The sequence below is a fragment of the Alexandromys fortis genome, unplaced genomic scaffold, assembly GCF_014885135.2.
Source record: "Alexandromys fortis isolate MF-2015 unplaced genomic scaffold, M_Fortis_MF-2015_v1.1 scaffold_124, whole genome shotgun sequence".
Lineage (NCBI taxonomy): Eukaryota > Metazoa > Chordata > Mammalia > Rodentia > Cricetidae > Alexandromys > Alexandromys fortis.
The window spans coordinates 3,368,850-3,386,340 of record NW_026067995.1 but is presented as its reverse complement, the minus strand read 5'-3'; the positions used below and the strand labels follow the sequence as shown (position 1 = coordinate 3,386,340).

General features: G+C 44.8%; 1 protein-coding gene across 1 annotated transcript in view; it reads right to left on the bottom strand.

The window, feature by feature from the left end:
• Ddah1 (dimethylarginine dimethylaminohydrolase 1) overlaps nt 1-17,491 on the bottom strand; it is a 122,053-nt gene that overhangs the window by 58,481 nt on the left and 46,081 nt on the right. The window lies entirely within an intron of this gene.

The window sequence follows — 17,491 nt, the reverse complement described above, 5'->3', positions numbered from 1 at the left end:
AGCTTAATATCTATGTCCTTTAACAACGCGGCCTGAGGAGCGCTCCCCGACTGGAAACGTATTTTAAAAGAATGCCACCACGTTGGAAAGTCTGTCGGTCCTTCCTTCAAGGGGAAGCCAAGCCTACTTGGCTGGAGCATGGGGTGTCACCACTTATCTGAGATGGGCTACTCTGCTGTCAGGCCAGCCAGGAGGGAGGGGCCCAGCACAGCGGCAGGGCTCATGGATACCGGGTGGGATGGACAGACTTCATATTCACTGGTCACACAACACTGAGCTATCGTCCAACTTCTACAGCTTCTGATTCTTCACTTCTAAAGTGGAGACGACAGCAGCCACGGTCTCCTAGGGGCACCCCGATGATCAAAAGTGAGAACATATGGAAATACCTCGGGACAACGGCTGGCACACAGCACGCCCTGAAAGAAACCTCGGCACAAAATCAAACCCTCACCTATGTCAGGTAAGACCTCTACCACTGAGCTGTACTCCCAGCCTTGGCCACACAATTAATTGCTAAAAGAAAATACATAAGTTGTCTCTCCATCATCTACCTTTGAAATACAAAGTAAGCAGAGTAGATATACGTAATACTTCCATAAAAATACCAAGAGAGTAAATGCCATAAGCTCGTAGATTACAAAACTAATACACATACATGAACAAAGATAATCATAAAAATCATTTTATGGGTTAGCAAGAGGGCTCGGGGGCGCGGTAAAGGTGCTTGCCGTCAAGGCTGTCCACCTTGAGAGTGGCCCTCAGGACTCACACGGAGGGAGGAGAAAGCCAGGTTCTGAAAGTTGCCCTCTGGTCTCCAAACACAGCCCCCAAATTAATGCAATGTAATAAAAAGTTTAAAGTCTGATTATTTTAGCCATGTCCATTGTTTTCCTGGAAAACAATACCGGAAGCATGGGCAGCACCAAGAAACGATACCAGAAGCATGTTGCTTTCCCAGAGAAACGATACCAGAAGCATGTTGCTTTCCCGGAGAAACGATACCAGAAGCATGGGGAGCACTTTGTCTACTTCTTCTACCCACTTTCCCTCCAGATCTGCTATCTGGCATCGTCATGACCCGTGATAAAGATGAGGTTACACTTTACAGAGGAATTTCACTGGTAGAAGCCACTTGGGAATATCCCACAATAATGACCATCTAGGAAAAGCTATGGCTCCCCGAGGAATGAAAGAAGTCACTTTTGTTGTGTTCCTCATGAAGCTACCTTTGACTTTTAATGCAGACAGTCTGGCCCTAAATAGAATCTCAGTGGCCCAGGCATCGTCACCAAAAGGAATACAACTCCCTGGATGCTACGCAGTGAAGTGGTTAAGTTTGTGGGTTTTGGAATCAAACAACTTGGTTCAAATCTTTGCTGACTCCCTAGCTCATCAGGCAAAAGTGACTTGTACTCAAACCTTAGTTTCTTCAACTGTAGGATATACATTAAAACTGACACCATAAGCCTAATGTCTAGAAAGCATTCAGAAGGCTGGGGATGCAGCTCAGCGACAGGGTAGTCGGTGTGATTCCTGCTCAGCAAATGTTCATTACAAAGTCATACCTTATTGCAGAGTCTTTAACTAGGCGTCTCGGACAATCCATACAAATGTCAGAACATAGCCATGTGTCGTCTTCACCGCTGGTTTGTGCACCCACTCGGCAGACAGATGTGGGCTGAGTGGCTGTGCTGTGGGAGGCTCCGTGTTGGATGCTTTAGTTACCTCCCTGAAATCCTCTTTGCTACGGACTGTGGTCACATCACAACGGCTACGTTACCAGTTACCATATGGGCATGGCACTGTGTGTACCAAAGAGGAGATGCTAACAGGCTTTTGTGGAGGGAATGACAGAAATGAGTGACTGGTACAGCCCGGAAAGGATTCAAATGAAATTCCTGAACCTCAGCAAGCTCACGTTCTAGCTGAAGGCAAAATCAGCCCCACTCCCACAAAAGGAATGGAAGAGGGAGGGGATTCCAGGCAGTGGGATGGCAATTAGCAAAATACCCCAAATTGTTTTACAAGTATGTCACATAATTCAGTAACAATGAAAAGAGTGTGTCGTCAAACTTGACACTTCCAGAAGATCTTAAGAACACTTTTATTGCTTAATAGAAGAAACGCAAATCAATTTTACATTGAATTAAAATAAAAAGAAAGGACTATGCCCTCATATATCCTTAGCTCAAGCCCCATACTGTCCCGAGACGAAGAAAGGCCAAGGTCTATTTCTGTGTAGATCCAGCATAGCCCAATCTTCTGGCAAGGCAAAGCTGACCTAACAACCCAATGGTACCTTTGTGGTCAACTCTCCTGTCCAAGGCATTCCACAGGGCACCAGGAAACAGGGGCAGAGAAAACAGCAGAGGCTGTGAAGGGCAGGGACGTGCGGCTGCCAGCCCACCCAGTCCAGTGAGTAGCTCCCTCGCAAAATTAAACATCTCTGAGCACGAAGGACCAGGAGAGTCCCCTGCAATGCTCTGCTTAAAGGAGACAGAGACAGGGGCCCCTGCTCCCACCTTCTGTGTACAACACTCTTGTAGGAGGGAGAGGAAAGGGAGCATTGTACAGAAGGTGGGGGACTGTGGACATAGTCTGACTGCACTTCTTAGCTTCTTTCTAATCGATCCTGAACCACATTTGGACTCAAGAGATGTGTTATTTTCTGCCATAGGTAGCATAAAATTCAGCAGTCTTAGTACAATTTTTTTTTTTTTTAAATTGGCCTCTGCCCTTCAGTTCCTGGCATAGAACCCCTAAGGACCCTGGGATTTCCTGAGTGATAACGTCTTTTGTTTTTCTTAACAGGCCTCCTTCCATTGCACTTGATTTATAGCTGGCCGGATGGGGGCCTGTTTTCAAATGGAGCTGGTCAGAAGACCAACGATTGTAGGGCTGGAGTGTGGATGTTCACCCAGTGATCTCCAGGAAAAGGGTGGCGGCGGCTAGAGATTACCTTCTGGGACAAATACCCAATGATACGATTTGATGAGTTCCAGGGTTAGTGACCACCCTGAGGTGCTGGGAGGATGGTACATCGGGAGAAAGCAGGAAGTCCCGGCTTCATCTCCGTACCGTCCTACACGTCATTTCCCCCTAGCCAGTCCCAAGTGGTATCCTTGACCATAAACTGGTGAATGTAAGCAGTGTTCTCCTAAACCTGTGATCCAGTCTCATTATTGAACACCAGCAGGCGGTCACAGAAACAACGGCAGAAGTGCAAACTTGTGGTCAGCACGAGAAGCAGGGGCAGACCCCAGGAACCACACCCCTACCTTATGGATTCTGAAGCTCACTCTGGTACGTCAGACTCGAGGTGAGCGCGAAGATGGAAGAGATGGGGTCTCAGGGTCAAGTCTCGGCTCAGACTGGTCACCGTGCCAATTAAAGAGGGAGTAAGGTGAAGAGTGAGAAAGGAGATGGGGTGCTGTGGCACACAGGGTCCAGGAATGCACAGAGGGACCCAGTGACTCAAGTCCATCGTCAAGGTATGGCCATGCGATTTGGGCTTACATACAGTTAGGACTGGAACAGGGTAAGAGCTACGCATAGACAGTCTGGTCAATTTCGTCCTTCCTGCCGTGGCTCTTCACTGTAGTCAAGGATTTCAGTAAGAAACCCTTATTGGTTGAGAGAGCGAGGTATCACGCGCCATGCTGCTGCCTCCCCACCGCGGACAATTGCCCTCATTTTGTGGAGCGGCCATCAGCTAACGGGTGCTTGCAGGGGCAGGAAAAGCAAGGCTGGTTTCTTGTCATCACGGTGTTTATCAGTCGGAACTGCCACTCCTAGAGTCCAAGGTGATTGCAGGTACAGGACAGTAACTGGAGAACTTCAGGTGACATTTAAGGAACTGGAAGAGGAGACCGTAAACTCCATGAGAGTGACTTAAAGAAACAGATAGAAAGGCAGAGATGCTCAGCTTTTCTCCTTTTCTGAGTGATTTTGCTGGCCTAGAGGAAGAGAACACTTTCTGGCTAAAGCGGTTTTGAAGTGCAGATCCCAGGGTTCACTATGTTCATAGAACCCCTCACTAGATATGGATCCAGAAGATAAATTTATAAACTGATATTGCCCCCAAAGGGGAGGAGGCTTCGTTTGAAATCAATGCTGGTGTGGTGTTGCACGCCTTTAATCCCAACACTCAGGAGGCAGAGGCAGGTGAGTTCAATTTCTGTGAGTTCAATGCCAGCCTGGTCTATATAGTGAGTTCCTGTGCAGCGAAGGCTACAATAATTAATAAAACAATCCTAAAATCAAAGTATTCTTATTGTTTGTCCACTAAGCTAGTTCAGTGCCTGGGCGCATCATTCATGGAAGTCACCATGGAGACGGAATCAGCTGTCACTGCCTAACTTGAGTGACTGTTTCACTGAGGTTGATACCATTGAGACCGCCAGTATGCCAATTCAGTTAAATGGAATAGTAGGGCCATGACGGCTTACTTTTATCTTCGTGTATGTGCTCAAGGGGACTCAAAGGACTCACCCATCCCGTACATTGGCAAAGCCTGGCCTTATTTGCTGTATGTCAGTCACTTCCAAATAAAATCTTGAGTTTAGTAGAACTAGTTATCAAAAAACAACCCAGGAAGGCTGCCTGAAAACCTAGCCTACTTTTCCAGAAATTATAAAACATTCACCTGAATTCGGAGGGTTCATGTGCTGTCATCTGGAATTCAGAGAATTGCTCCAAGTGTAAAGATATAATAGGTACCATTGTTTACATCACAATACACTGACTCGGAGGTGAGGCCACCGAGAACTCCAGGTTAAGTGTATCTTCTCAGTCATGTTCCTAGAGGTTTGGAGAACCACCTGATCCTTGGGTGAGATGGCCTAAGGTTAGGGACACCTCCTAAAAATCACCTTCCCCGACAACCACGGCAAACAGAGGCAGAGGAAGGTAAAGAGAACATAGGGAGAAGCTAAGTATGTCCAGGGGGAGGAGCATGATGGGTGAACCAGACAAGGACAAAAAACCAGTCATCTCAAGTCTTCATCTGGTGAGGCTTTTATTGAGGTAGGCGTGAAAACTGGGCTGGAGATATGGAAAGACTTGTCAGCATGGACGAAGTCCTGAGTTCAATCCTCAATGCCACATATCCGTACCACCAGATATGGGGGTACACACCTGGCATCCCAGCATTCCAGAGATAGAGGCAAATCAGAAGTTCGAGGCCACCCTCAGCTATATAGCATGTTTGAGGCCAACCTGGGCTCGGTGAGATCCTGCCTCAAAGACAAACCAAAAGGAAAAAAAAAAAAACAAACCTCACTTTATTTGACTGGAGAAGCAAGAACCTTAATTGTGAAAACTATCCTCCACTTCCTGAGTCGACAGAGAAAGAAATAACCTCCGTCTACCACTGCTCACTTAACTTTGCTGTCAGACAAAGGATGTTCTGTGGGGCTCAAAACTCACAACAGGTATGTTAGATAGGAGATGACTATGCATGAATTTGATCACCCCACGTTTCGCTTTTAGCTTTTGTTGGCTTTGGGCCAAGAAGGGGCAGTATTTACAGCTGTCATTTCACCCTTTAGTATCATGGCCAGTTCAAAGCCCTTGCCACTGGTTCATACTTAACCTCACACTTCCAATCTCCCAGCTGCTCATCCAGTACATTTTGAACCACACAGCGACAGAGTTTGAGGGCAGACAGGTTGCTCATGAAAAGATAAGGCTTTGGAAGTGTTCAGCTGCTTCCTTGAGAATCTGCCTCTCTTCCCAATCGCCAACTTGCTGCTTACCCCAGCAGGAACTAATCTGCTTAGATGTTTGGGTCTGCACAGTACCTCCAAGGCCACCTCTATCTGTCACTCAAAAAGCTGAGAGTGGAGTCTATGGCGCACCTACAACAGTGTGTGGGTCCTGCGTGCCATCAGTCACGTTCCTGGCTCTGTCTGAGGGCAATTCGTTTTATCTCTTTGTCCATCTTTTTGATGGATTGCCCTTATATTTTACATATCCTTCTAAGCTGCACTATGCTTGTGCATAAATGCAAAACATAAAAATGTAGCCAGAGGTTTGATTTAAGCCAGATCTGTGATGTGATCACATCTTTTAAAGATGCAATAGGCAGACATCCAGGGTACTCAAACTTTACCTACACAACACTGGAGTAGAAAATGCTAATACTTCTCAGGACAGTAAATGAAGATTGGCTCACCACTAGATTTTGGTGCTCCTAGAAGTGGCATGCAAGGACCTAGGAGGATGTCCTGTGTTGATATAGGCCAGCATTAAAATCTGAGAAGCATCTCTCTCCATGAGTCTATAGCTCCCTAAAGCTTCCTTCTTTAGAAGGAATCCTACAATGAGACCTAGAAACTTAGGGAAAGTCCAACCTTTCCTTACTGACATTTCCTTCCTTCATTTACCTAGATTTATCCATTTCCTGGGAACACTGGAGCATGACTGAACAAATCAGATAAAGACTAAGCTTGTATGCAGAATACCGTAGCTAACAGTTACCGCTAGGAAAAAGAGCAGCACAGAGCTGGAAAATAATGTTCCTTGAATTTAAAAAGAAACAGCCCCAAGATATCTTAAAAGACTTGTCATCCAGCTGCAGAATCAGATACTTAGTTATATGGTCATTTTTAAGTGCACTGTTAAGGGCTAGAGAGGCCAAGAGCACACACGACTCCTACACAAGGAGAGTTTGTTCCCCAGAACCCATGTCAGGTGGTGCCTAACTGCCTAAAGCTCTACCTCCAGGGGGATCTGACGCCCCCTTCTGGCCTCTACAGGAACCAGCATTCACAACACATACACCCACACAAAGATATTATTTTACCTGAAGAAAATAGTTTTCACAAAGTATTTGGCACTTTTTAACATCTCTCTCTCTCTCTCTCTCTCTCTCTCTCTCTCTCTCTCTCTCTCTCTCTCTCTCTCCTGTGTGTGTGTGTCTCTATCTGTCTGTCTGTCTCTCTCTGTCTCTCCCCCCTCTGTGTGTGTCTCTCTGTCTCTCTCTCTGTCTCTCTCTGTCTCTGTCTCTCTGTGTGTGTGTGTGTGTTAAAGTCCATCTCTTATTTCTTTATTGCCATTAGAAAAATAATATAATCTCCTCCCATCCCCACTAAGAGCTCATGACAATGAAATGATCTTTTCCTCTCTCAATTAAGAGATCATGGCAAAGAGAGGGCTTGGCAGTTTTTGTTTTAAATCAAAACATTTTCTCAAAGACAGTATGCATGTACTTCCTACGCTGTTTTGGCTGCAGATTACCTTAGGGTTTCTTCTGGGCTCTAGCATTTCACATACAAATAATAAAATCGCTGTGTGGCTTTACTTTCCTGTGAAACACACACACCTTGAAATCTATGACTAGAAAACACAGTTAATAAAAATATCTAATAAAAATATTCTCAGAATTCTCTCTCTCTCTCTCTCTCTCTCTCTCTCTCTCTCTCTCTCTCTCTCTCCTCCAATAACATTAACTTAACCCCAACAGACACCCATTCTCTTAAGAGAGCTGTGTGCACACCCACGGAGGAGTGTCTGTTCCCAGTGATAAGAAGAATGTGTGTGTATTGGCCGTGGTTTGGGAGCTTCCCCTGCCCCTGCTTAGTTTTTCTGTCGAGTAATGAGAATGAGTCTGAGGGAATTTTTCCCTTGGGCATGTAAACACCTAAGTTTACCAAACCAAATCACAGAGCGGGGAGGAAGGGAAATGAAATTCAAGTTACGTCCAAGAACTATCTGAAAAGAATCATTCAAAAACGTGTGAAACACACTGTACCCAAGATGTGCTCAAAGGCTTGTTCCTGTGAGAGCTGCCTCAGCATCCCTGAGCTCGGCTCTTCAGGAATCGCATCTCCAGGCACAGTGGCCTGGGGCTTTCACAGTTTATCAACTGGAACTCTTAGCAGTCTACTTAAAAAATCATCTCAGGTCAGAAACTCAAATATGGATCTATTTTTCAACTCCCAAGTTGCTTCTTAGTCAATACAGCATGAAATAGTCTGAGCTGAGGGTTCCTCGGGCTGGCTGTGGTTCAGTTCTACAGTTATTAAGGGGGAATAAATAAGCTGCCCTCAAAAGGAAAGAATCATGTCTACACTCTGTCAGAAAAAGATCTACTTCCCTCCCTCATGCTGAATTATGTATTAAGTCAGTTTGTATTTTATTTTGGATCATTAATCTGTAATTCAGCATAGCTATTAAAAAAATCTATGAATGTTTCATTCTCTTTTGTATCAAGCTGTTTACCAGAAAAATAATTCACTCAGTGGAAAATGTAAAATCTAGTTTCCCCCGTGTGATCACTGACAAATGGATACACAATGTACTCTTGGCGAAATTTACTTACTAAATTACAGCAATATATCTGTTGACAGTAAAAGAACATCTATTGATACAAAGCAATTATATATCTCAAAAATCACAGCTATTCGTTTTCTTCTGCTACTTGTAACAGGTTAAGAAATTATTCTACAACTAGTTTTTTTTTAAAAAAACATTTGACAAGCCCAGGTTTGAGAGAATTTCCCCCTACATATTGCAATTCATAGCGCAAAGCGCAGATCAACACTAGAACCCACAAGTATTAAGCATTCAGTAACATCTATTTTAGAATTCACTGAGAGGTTGCCACAGCAGCTCATAGTGAGCATCTAGGTGAACTTTGTCTACAACCATGGGCGACAAGGTGGTTCTGCTGGGCTTCAGGTGTCCTTACCATAGCTGACTGCCATCAAACTCCATCCAAAACCGCCCTGGGGAAGCAGCCCCTCCGCAATCTTTTCAACAGACTCCCTGTTTGAACATCCGCTTGTGACTGTAGAACACTCTGACCCAGAGTGAGCCGTGCAGCAAACACAACTAACGCCACTGCACCTCCAGACAGGAAAAAAAAAAAAAAAAACCCAGGAGTCAGTTTTCCAGACACTTGTGGGAATATAAGAGCATGTCTGCGGAAACCAAATCCAAGAGTCCGATGGCACTGGAGACTCAAGTGTTTCTTTATACTCTCTGTAATGGCTTTTCCGTTCTTGGTGTTGTGTGACACATTTCTGAGCCATGATTTAGAAAGCGAGAATCCCTCGCCTTCCTTCTCCCTCTTCCTCAGTTGTTCCACGGAGAGCCCTTGTCGGATCCTAGCACCGCAATTTAAGTCACTTAGTGACGATTCTCTTTACCTCAGGAAACACATTCTAGCCATTAACCCCCATTCCTTTCCTTTGGCTTCTCTTTTGCTTCATTTTTGCCAGGGCCTGGCTGACTCTGTCCCCACCGGGGAGTGCACAGCAGTGTAACTGCTGTAGGTAAAGCATGCCAGCCAACACAACCTCTAGATCTTACGCTAACCACATTCTTCTTTGAATACCTTTCATGAATTAAAGACATCTCGCAAAATAAGTCAGGCCTGGTGGCACAGACCTGTTATCCCCAGAGGAAGGCAAGTTCAAGGCCTTTCTAGGCTACAGAGTGAGTTCAAAGTGAGCCTGGGCAAGAGACTGCGACTGTGGGTCTCTTAAAAAAGGGCTGGGGACATAAATAAAGGACATTGAGCCTATAATTCGGGTTCTTAGAGAAGCTAAATAAGAAGGAGAACCCAAAGAAAAACATATAGGCATCCTCCTGAATATTAACCTTCATCAGGCGATGAAAGAAGACAGAGACAGAGACCCACATTGGAGTACGGACTGAAATCTCAAGGTCCAAATCAGGAGCAGAAGGAGAGAGAGCACAAGCAAGGAACTCAGGACCGCGAGGGGTGCACCCACACTGGGACAATGGAGATGATCTATCAGGAACTCACCAAGGCCAGCTGGCCTGGGTCTGAAAAAGCCTGGGTTAAAACAGGTCTCGCTGAACATAGCGGACAAGGAGGACTACTGAGACCTCAAGAACAATGGCAACGGGTTTTTGATTCTACTGGACCTATTGGTTTCGTGGGAGCCTAGGCAGTTTCGTGGATGCTCACCTTACTAGACCTGGACGGAGGAGGGTTTTCCTTGGACTTCCCACGGGACGGAGAGCCCTGATTGCTCTTTGGGCTGACGAGGGAGGGGGACTTGATTGGGGGAGGGGGAGGGAAAGGGGAGGCGGAGGTGGGGAAGAGACAGAAATATTTAATAAATAAATTAAAAAAAATTAAAAAAAAAGGGCTGGGGAAGTAGCTTGGTGAGAGATCGCTTGTATAAGCTGGGTTCAACTCCTAGCACTGAAGAAATTGTCACCTTATTGTAACCAGTATACGGTGAGTTTCTGGAATATTTTCAGCCTTCTTCCAACAAAATTCCAATTTATGAACCTTTAAGAATTAGATATTATGACTCACAAGTAAAGTTAATGAGGATAAATCAGGTCAACATTATAACTCACCATTCTCTAGTCCCCTTCCCTCTTTCACAGGTGTTTATGAGGCCTTTCCTTTTCTATCCAAAGGCTACAGAGTTCTGTGTCAGGACTATCTAGTTCCTCCTTCATCTTACTCTGCGAGCAAATATGCTGGCTGTCCCCTTCGGGTTAGTTAGGTGATTCGGGAGGCATCATTTCACTTGATCTACTGCCTAGCATAAGAAAGAGGTATCTACACCATCTCTTAAGATCACAGAAGGAAACAGTCAAACACCTGAGGAACAGTTCTGGCTTTTCCTGGAGACTCACAATGGGAAAAATGCACTGCAAAAGTATGAGTGTTCAGGTATCTAAAGGGTGAGCACCGTTGGTTATCAACACAGACATGGAGATTCGGCCTTTGAGCAAACACAGGTGTTCAGAAGCTTGCCTGTGTAAGTGGGGTCACTTCTTAGTTTTCGCTAGACTTGATTTATGGTCTTAAAAAACAACACTGTATTCACAGCAACTAGACTGGAACCGAGGCTCAGTTGCCTCCCTGCCATACAACTACGGTGGCTAGAGTTACTGTTGAGACAAAAGTCTCCAGAGCAGGTGAGATCATCCATAAGGACGTCTAGGAGAGCAGGGGGCAAGAACCCAAGAGTCACCAGTATCTTGTATCTCTGCAGAAGAGAGAGTGTAGGTGTGGTGCTCCTTCGGGTCCAGGGCCCTCACAGGTAGCAAATGTCCTCACTATGACCCAAACATGTGTCTGTTGGAATGAGACAGAGACAGAGACACTCACACTGCCAACCTGAAACAAACAGGGCTCTTGTGAACATGCAGAGGCATGTTGACATGAACCTCTGACATGCAGAGGCATGGCTGACATGCAGAGGCATGTTGACATGAACGTCTGGCAATCTGAGACAAGCAGAGCACCGGCACTCATCCTGGAGTCTGCTGCTGCAGCTACTGAGGTCCGGCGTCTGAATCCTGTAACTACCTGGGGTTGTGACCATGTGTTTACCCGACTGCTGTGGATGGTGGGGCCCAAAGGGCCCTAAACAGTGGGACCTCGGAGCAGCACCTGGCAGTTGTAGCACCTTGGCTTGTGCCACTCCAAGGCCCAAATTCCATCTCGAAAGCTCCTTTTAGGATGTTTGATACGGCTTAGATGAAATGCAATTTCATTTTGGGAAACTAAAGACTGTAGAGGGAAGGAACAGCCTAGCTTGCTTTCTATTGCTGCAGTGAAGCATCATGCCCAGGGGCAGTTTGGGAAGGAAGGGGTTGATTTGGGTCACAGGCCTTGATCATGGTCTATCATGAGTGGAAGGCAGAGCAGGAAACTCAAAGCAGGAACCTGGAGGCAGGAACTCAAGCAGAGACGTAGGAGGAGCGCTGCTTGCTGGCTTGCTCCTCATGACTTGCTCAGCCTTCTGTTTTACAACCCAGGATCACCTGCCCAGGGTGTAGCTAAGTGTATATCGGGCACTCCCACATTAATTATTAATGTGGAAAACGTTCCAAAGATACATCCATAGACATGCTGTGTGGACATATTTTCTCAACTGAGGTTACCTCTTTTGGGGGATGACTATAGCTTCTGTCAGGTCAGCAACAACAAAAAGAAGCTAGTAGGCACAGGAAGGTTATAACATCATTAGCTCTGGCCTCTGTGTGTGTGTGTGTGTGTGTGTGTGTGTGTGTGTGTGTCTGTGTGTGTGTCTGTGTGTGTATATGGTGTGTTTGTGCTGCTGGGCCATAGCTAGGCAAGTGTTCTACCACGGAGCCACATTTCCAGTCCCCAAACATCTTGTTTGTATGTTAGGCTTCGTTTCACTCAATCTTCCTTTTTAAACTGGTATTTCCCATTATCCCTTTTAAATCATCAGAATAAAATTTTAGCTTCCAGCATTAAGAAAAGTAAATTCAACATCATGAAATCATTACCAAGTTCACAAAGAAGATCAATATAACAGCTGCCAGGCATTTACCAACATTTATTAAAGATTATACAGACTACAATAAACTTTATATTTTAAGATTTACTTTTTTACAAGCTGAGAAATGGAAATTAAATTTATGGGCAATAAAATGCCTTAAAATACATCTATGCTTTATGGAGTGGCTGAATCAAGTTAATTAACATGTGTATCACCTTATATATTTGCCATTTATTTGTGGCAAGTAGACTTAAGCATCTACTCTCTTAGCAGTTTCTATTAAGTATCCAATGCATTGTCATTGTAAAACAAACTATTTTTATATTTATTTATATTTATAAAGAACCAGTTGGAAAACAACACTCTTATGATGTTTTCCATTCAAAACCCAACCACACCAAAGACTGAAAATAATATGCTAAATGGCTGCGTCCACTCCTTAGATAGTCCACTTCCTCTACACATGTGGGTTTTCTTTTCCTGAAATATTACGAGCGGGCCATTTTCTTCCCCCCAAGCAAAAATCCACCAGCCGTGTCGGTAGACTTTCCATTGCTCCCAATTAAATCTCTGGCAAAGTTATAATTACTAATTTATGAAAGATGAGACGTTTTAAGGTTTAATACACTTTGCCCTTTCTCTAGACCACATAGAATAAAACTTTAGTATGCTTGAAAAATCTCTTAGCCGCTGAGAGCAGAGCTGGCCCACAATACTTGATTGGCCTGAGTGTGCAGGAATGCCTGCCAAGGCCTGAATAAACTCACATTGCTAGACGCTATGGTAAAACGCACCCTGACCTCTTTTAAAACTTTGTCAGGGTGGAAAGCTAAGCTCCAGCTCGCCAGCAATTCACCGGCATCTGGAAAGATGCTTGGATTATAAACATCTTGCTTTTATAGCAACTGATAGACTTTCTTAGATGATCATTTTCACCTAATTAGACAACAGCTGCCATGACTGAGCGATTTCCAAGGGGCACCACTGTGAGTTTAGGAAATAAAAACCAGGGTTGTCTAGTCCATTTAAATCTGAAAGGAGTTTTTTTTTTTAAATAAAAATCTCAAAGTACTGATTGTATTGATTTTTTTAATACTGACCCAAGAATTTTGTAAGATTGTCCTAAGTAATAATTCGCACATTTAAAATTGATAAACAACATGTAAGATGCTCACAATGTTTGTTAGCATGTGCCTATACATGGACAGCCTACCAGGACATATCATATCATATTTATATAAGGCTCAGAAGAGGTCAGCTACTTACGTACATCTTATGTCTCCCTGGCATCCTTTTTATAGGCAAGTCTTATTTCTGCTGCTTTAGAAATGAAATACCAGGCACACAGGATTCTAAACTGTTGGCCCGGGTTGCAATATGGACTTCTCTAGTTTAAAATAGGGTATTGGACTCTTGGCTTTCCAATGCTGCTCACAACTTTAACAGCTGTAATAAGAAACAAATCATTTGTGAAACCTAGTCCTTCTCCAGTGTTAGACAAAGATATCCTGATTTCGTTGGCCTTTGATAAATGCATGTCCAAAGAAGACTTTTCTGGCTTGAAAAGGCTTTGTTTTGGGGTGCCTTGCTTCATCTTTATATTCTCTCCCTTCCCCTTTCATAATAAAAACAGTGAAACAGTAAGTTTTAAAAAACTATTTCAGTATACATACATGTGTGTATCTATGGAAGTGTATGTACACATGTGTGTGTGCAGGTACCTATGGAGACCAGAAGAGGGCGTCTGATACTTTGGAGCTAGAGTTATAAACATTTGTAAAACTCCCTGTTAAGGGTATTAGGATCCAAACTCAGGGCCTCACTATAGCCAGCAAGCACTCTTAACTGCTGAGTCATCTGTTTATCCCCCAAATAAAGATTAACTGACAGGTGATCCCTGCCACTCTTGGATCCCCAAAAGGTAATCACTGTTACCATTTTGTGTTGTTTCATTTCAAACTTTTCTATGCATATACACAATTCTACATGTAAAATAGAGCTCATCTGTGCTTTTCTCCATTTTAACATGTTGTCATGTATTCTGCTAATTTTAAAAAGCACTTCTTGGAAATCGTACTAGTTCTATGCTTATAAATCGACTTGCTTTTAAAATGTAGTAATTGGGGCAGGCGGGGAGACTGCTCTGCAGGTACACGCTGCTCTTGGAGAGGACTCAAGTTCAGTTCAGAGCACCCTGCTGTCAGGCAGCTCAAAACCCCTTAACTCCAGCTTGCCAACACCCTCTTCTGGCCTTCAAGGATATCTGCACTTAAGTGTATACACACACACACACACACACACATATAAAACAAAACAAAACAAAACAAAACAAAACAAAAAAACCCTGTAAGTATTCTGTAGTGCAGAGCTTTGTATTTGAAATGGGGCAAATCACACATCTATTAAAATATTGGTATTCTCTTCTGATGACCAAAATGAATAGAAGAAAACTAGTATATGAAAGATCAGATGAGGAAAGGCATTTTTTATTTATTTACCTCCTGATAATCCTATGTATCCACCAGCAGTGGGAGCAACAAGTGGGCTTATTACACTGGATAAGCAGGAAGGTCAGAAGGAAGGGGCAGAGAGCACCTCACACTCCCTGCCCTTCTAGCGCTAACAGCACAGCACCCTCCCCTTTCATACTAATTTTCTGTTCTCCCCGTCACAGTTGGGCACCTCTGGTGTGGACTACTGCAGGGCCCCTTCCTATTATCCCTGAGTCTGGCATCTTAATCAACAACAAGGATATATCCAAAGGAAAAGACATTGCTGTGCTGCAGCCCAAATGCATGAACCTGAATGTTTTTCCTTAAGTGGGACAAAGCACAGTCACTCGACTCTGGAGTTCATGGCCTCACGTCCCAATTTCCCCCCTTCGACTTTGAGTTTCAGTTACGCCGATGACCTGCCTGCTCTTTCTTCTTCAAACACTGACTTAAAACAGCCTTGCTTCTCTCTGAGTAGGCCTCGTCTCTAGTTCTAGACCCATTCCAACAATGGCCTCCTCAGCAAAGGCTACTTTATCCCTCAGCAAGTACTCAAGTCTTTGACGTTCTTAAAGTAGGTGGCATTCACTTCTGCAGTAGCACACAGCACTGTTTGCTGTCATTTAGGAGCACCCTTTTCTACTGGGTAGAGCAACCTTGGGGACAGGAACCAACAAGGAGCCTGAACTCTGATGGGGGTGGGAAGGAAGAAGATCCCGTGGAAGAGGCTGTTGTACTTCCATTGTTCACTCACAGGCTGAGGTGTTTCGTGGGAACTAAGCGTACCCAAAGTTGTTCTTTACAGCGCCACTGATGGGGTCTCTTGGCCAGGACCCTTGGCGGCTACGCCTGATCTCACCCATACTTTACCACACTATCACAAAAATCCACTCAGGGTATGTGAAAAACGTTCAGCGATTACCATCCATGAAAGAACCAACAGCAGTTTGATAGAGAGGTGGGCGTCTGAGAAACAGCAGTAAACTGTTATGAACTGACTGAACTACGTAAGCACCTGGAAAAATGGAATGCAGGAGCTTAGAATCAGACCAGAGAAAACAAACCAGGAGCTAAGGCCAAGTAAGCCAAGAGAATTCCCACCAGCCAGGAAGGCAGAGATCTGCCTGCCTGCAGTAGGATGTGCCTTTGCCCGGCAAAGCAAACGGGTAACTCAAATAAAGATCTAAATGTAATGGCCACAGCATACTGCCCAGAGGAATTTTCTGCACTGTTATCACTAAGTCTTCATTCTGAAGTACCTGACCATTGTACACTTGCTTGTCCACTTTGAGAGGAAGAGGGTCAGGCTGGGGAGAGGACTTGGTGGGTAAAGTGCTTGCCACACGTATGGCGGCCTGAATTGGATCCCCAGAACCATGGGTGTGATGGCAAACACCTGGAACCACCACGCTGGAGAGCTGGAATCAGCTGACCTCTAGAGCTTGTGTCAGCCCATTCTGGAATTCCGGGCCAATAAAGAGACCACGATTCAAAGCAGGCAGCAGGCAGGAGAAGGGGATGTGGGCTGCCCAGTAAAGTGCCTGCTGCACAAATACGACGGCCCGAGTTCAGCTCCCCAGCACCCAAGTGAAAGAACAAGGTGTGGGTGTGCATGCCTGTCACCACGGCACCGAGGACGTGGCCCCAGAGTGTGCTGGCCAGGCAGTCAAGTCAAATGGCAAGTCCTGAATTCAGGGAGAGGCCCCGTCTCAAAAGACAAGGTAAAGAGCAAGAATGACATCCACCTCTGACCTCAAATGTGTGTGTGTGTGTGTACACAGAAACTCACAGGCACACACACAACAAACGCCTGAAGAGTGACACCCCCATCTCGGCCTCTGGTCTTCACAGGCTGGTGCACACGCAGGCACATGTGCCAATACACAACAGCCACAAAGCTGCATAAACAAATAATATATACATAGGTCAATGTTTTTTTTAAAGCAAAGAGGACTAATTTTTTTTTTTAAAAAGAATTCCTATATGAACCAAATTCCTGTCACAGTAGCAATAGCAGGGAATTCAATATGTCTTTGGAAGCCAGTTTAAAACATTTGTAGGTTTTGTTTTAAGGTTTGGGATGGACTCATTTGCTTTAAACCATCTTTATTATTCAGCCTGGACCGACGGCACAGGCTCTCTGAGGGTGGAGTCGAGTACGCCATGCTATCTGTCCCAGTGGTACCTGTTCTGTGACACACAGAGAAACAGTCGGCTGTTGGGAGTCCACTGCATTCCACCCAATGGAAAACCGCATTCTTGTCTATGTCCCCTTCTGATTGGACCCTCCTAACAAATCACAGTGTCTCATTCAACCAGGTGTGGTGGCACCGGCTTGCAGTCTCAGCACAGGGGAGGAGAGGCAGGAGGAGCAGGGGTTTGAGGTCATCGTTGACTTGGAGACAACTCTGAAGCCAGCCTGAGCCACAGGAGACCGTGCCTTTAAAAAAGAAAATCATGCGTATCATGTCCTTCTACTCAGAGCAAAACACCTTCCCATGGTGGCGACTCTCGTCATTACCGTCTCTGCCTTTGCCTGGTATTTCCCCAACAGAAAACTCTTTTTTATGTCTAGTAAGTGTGGTATAACTCAAACCTTTCCCCCGTAAGTCCCCTCTTCCGGCCCTCAGTATGTTGACAGGACCCCAGCCCAACTTCTCTCCATCCTTGGGAAAGCACAGTATCAGTTTCCCAGGCAACAATGAAACCTCTCAAAAAAAAAAAAAAAAAAAAAAAAAAAAAAAAAAA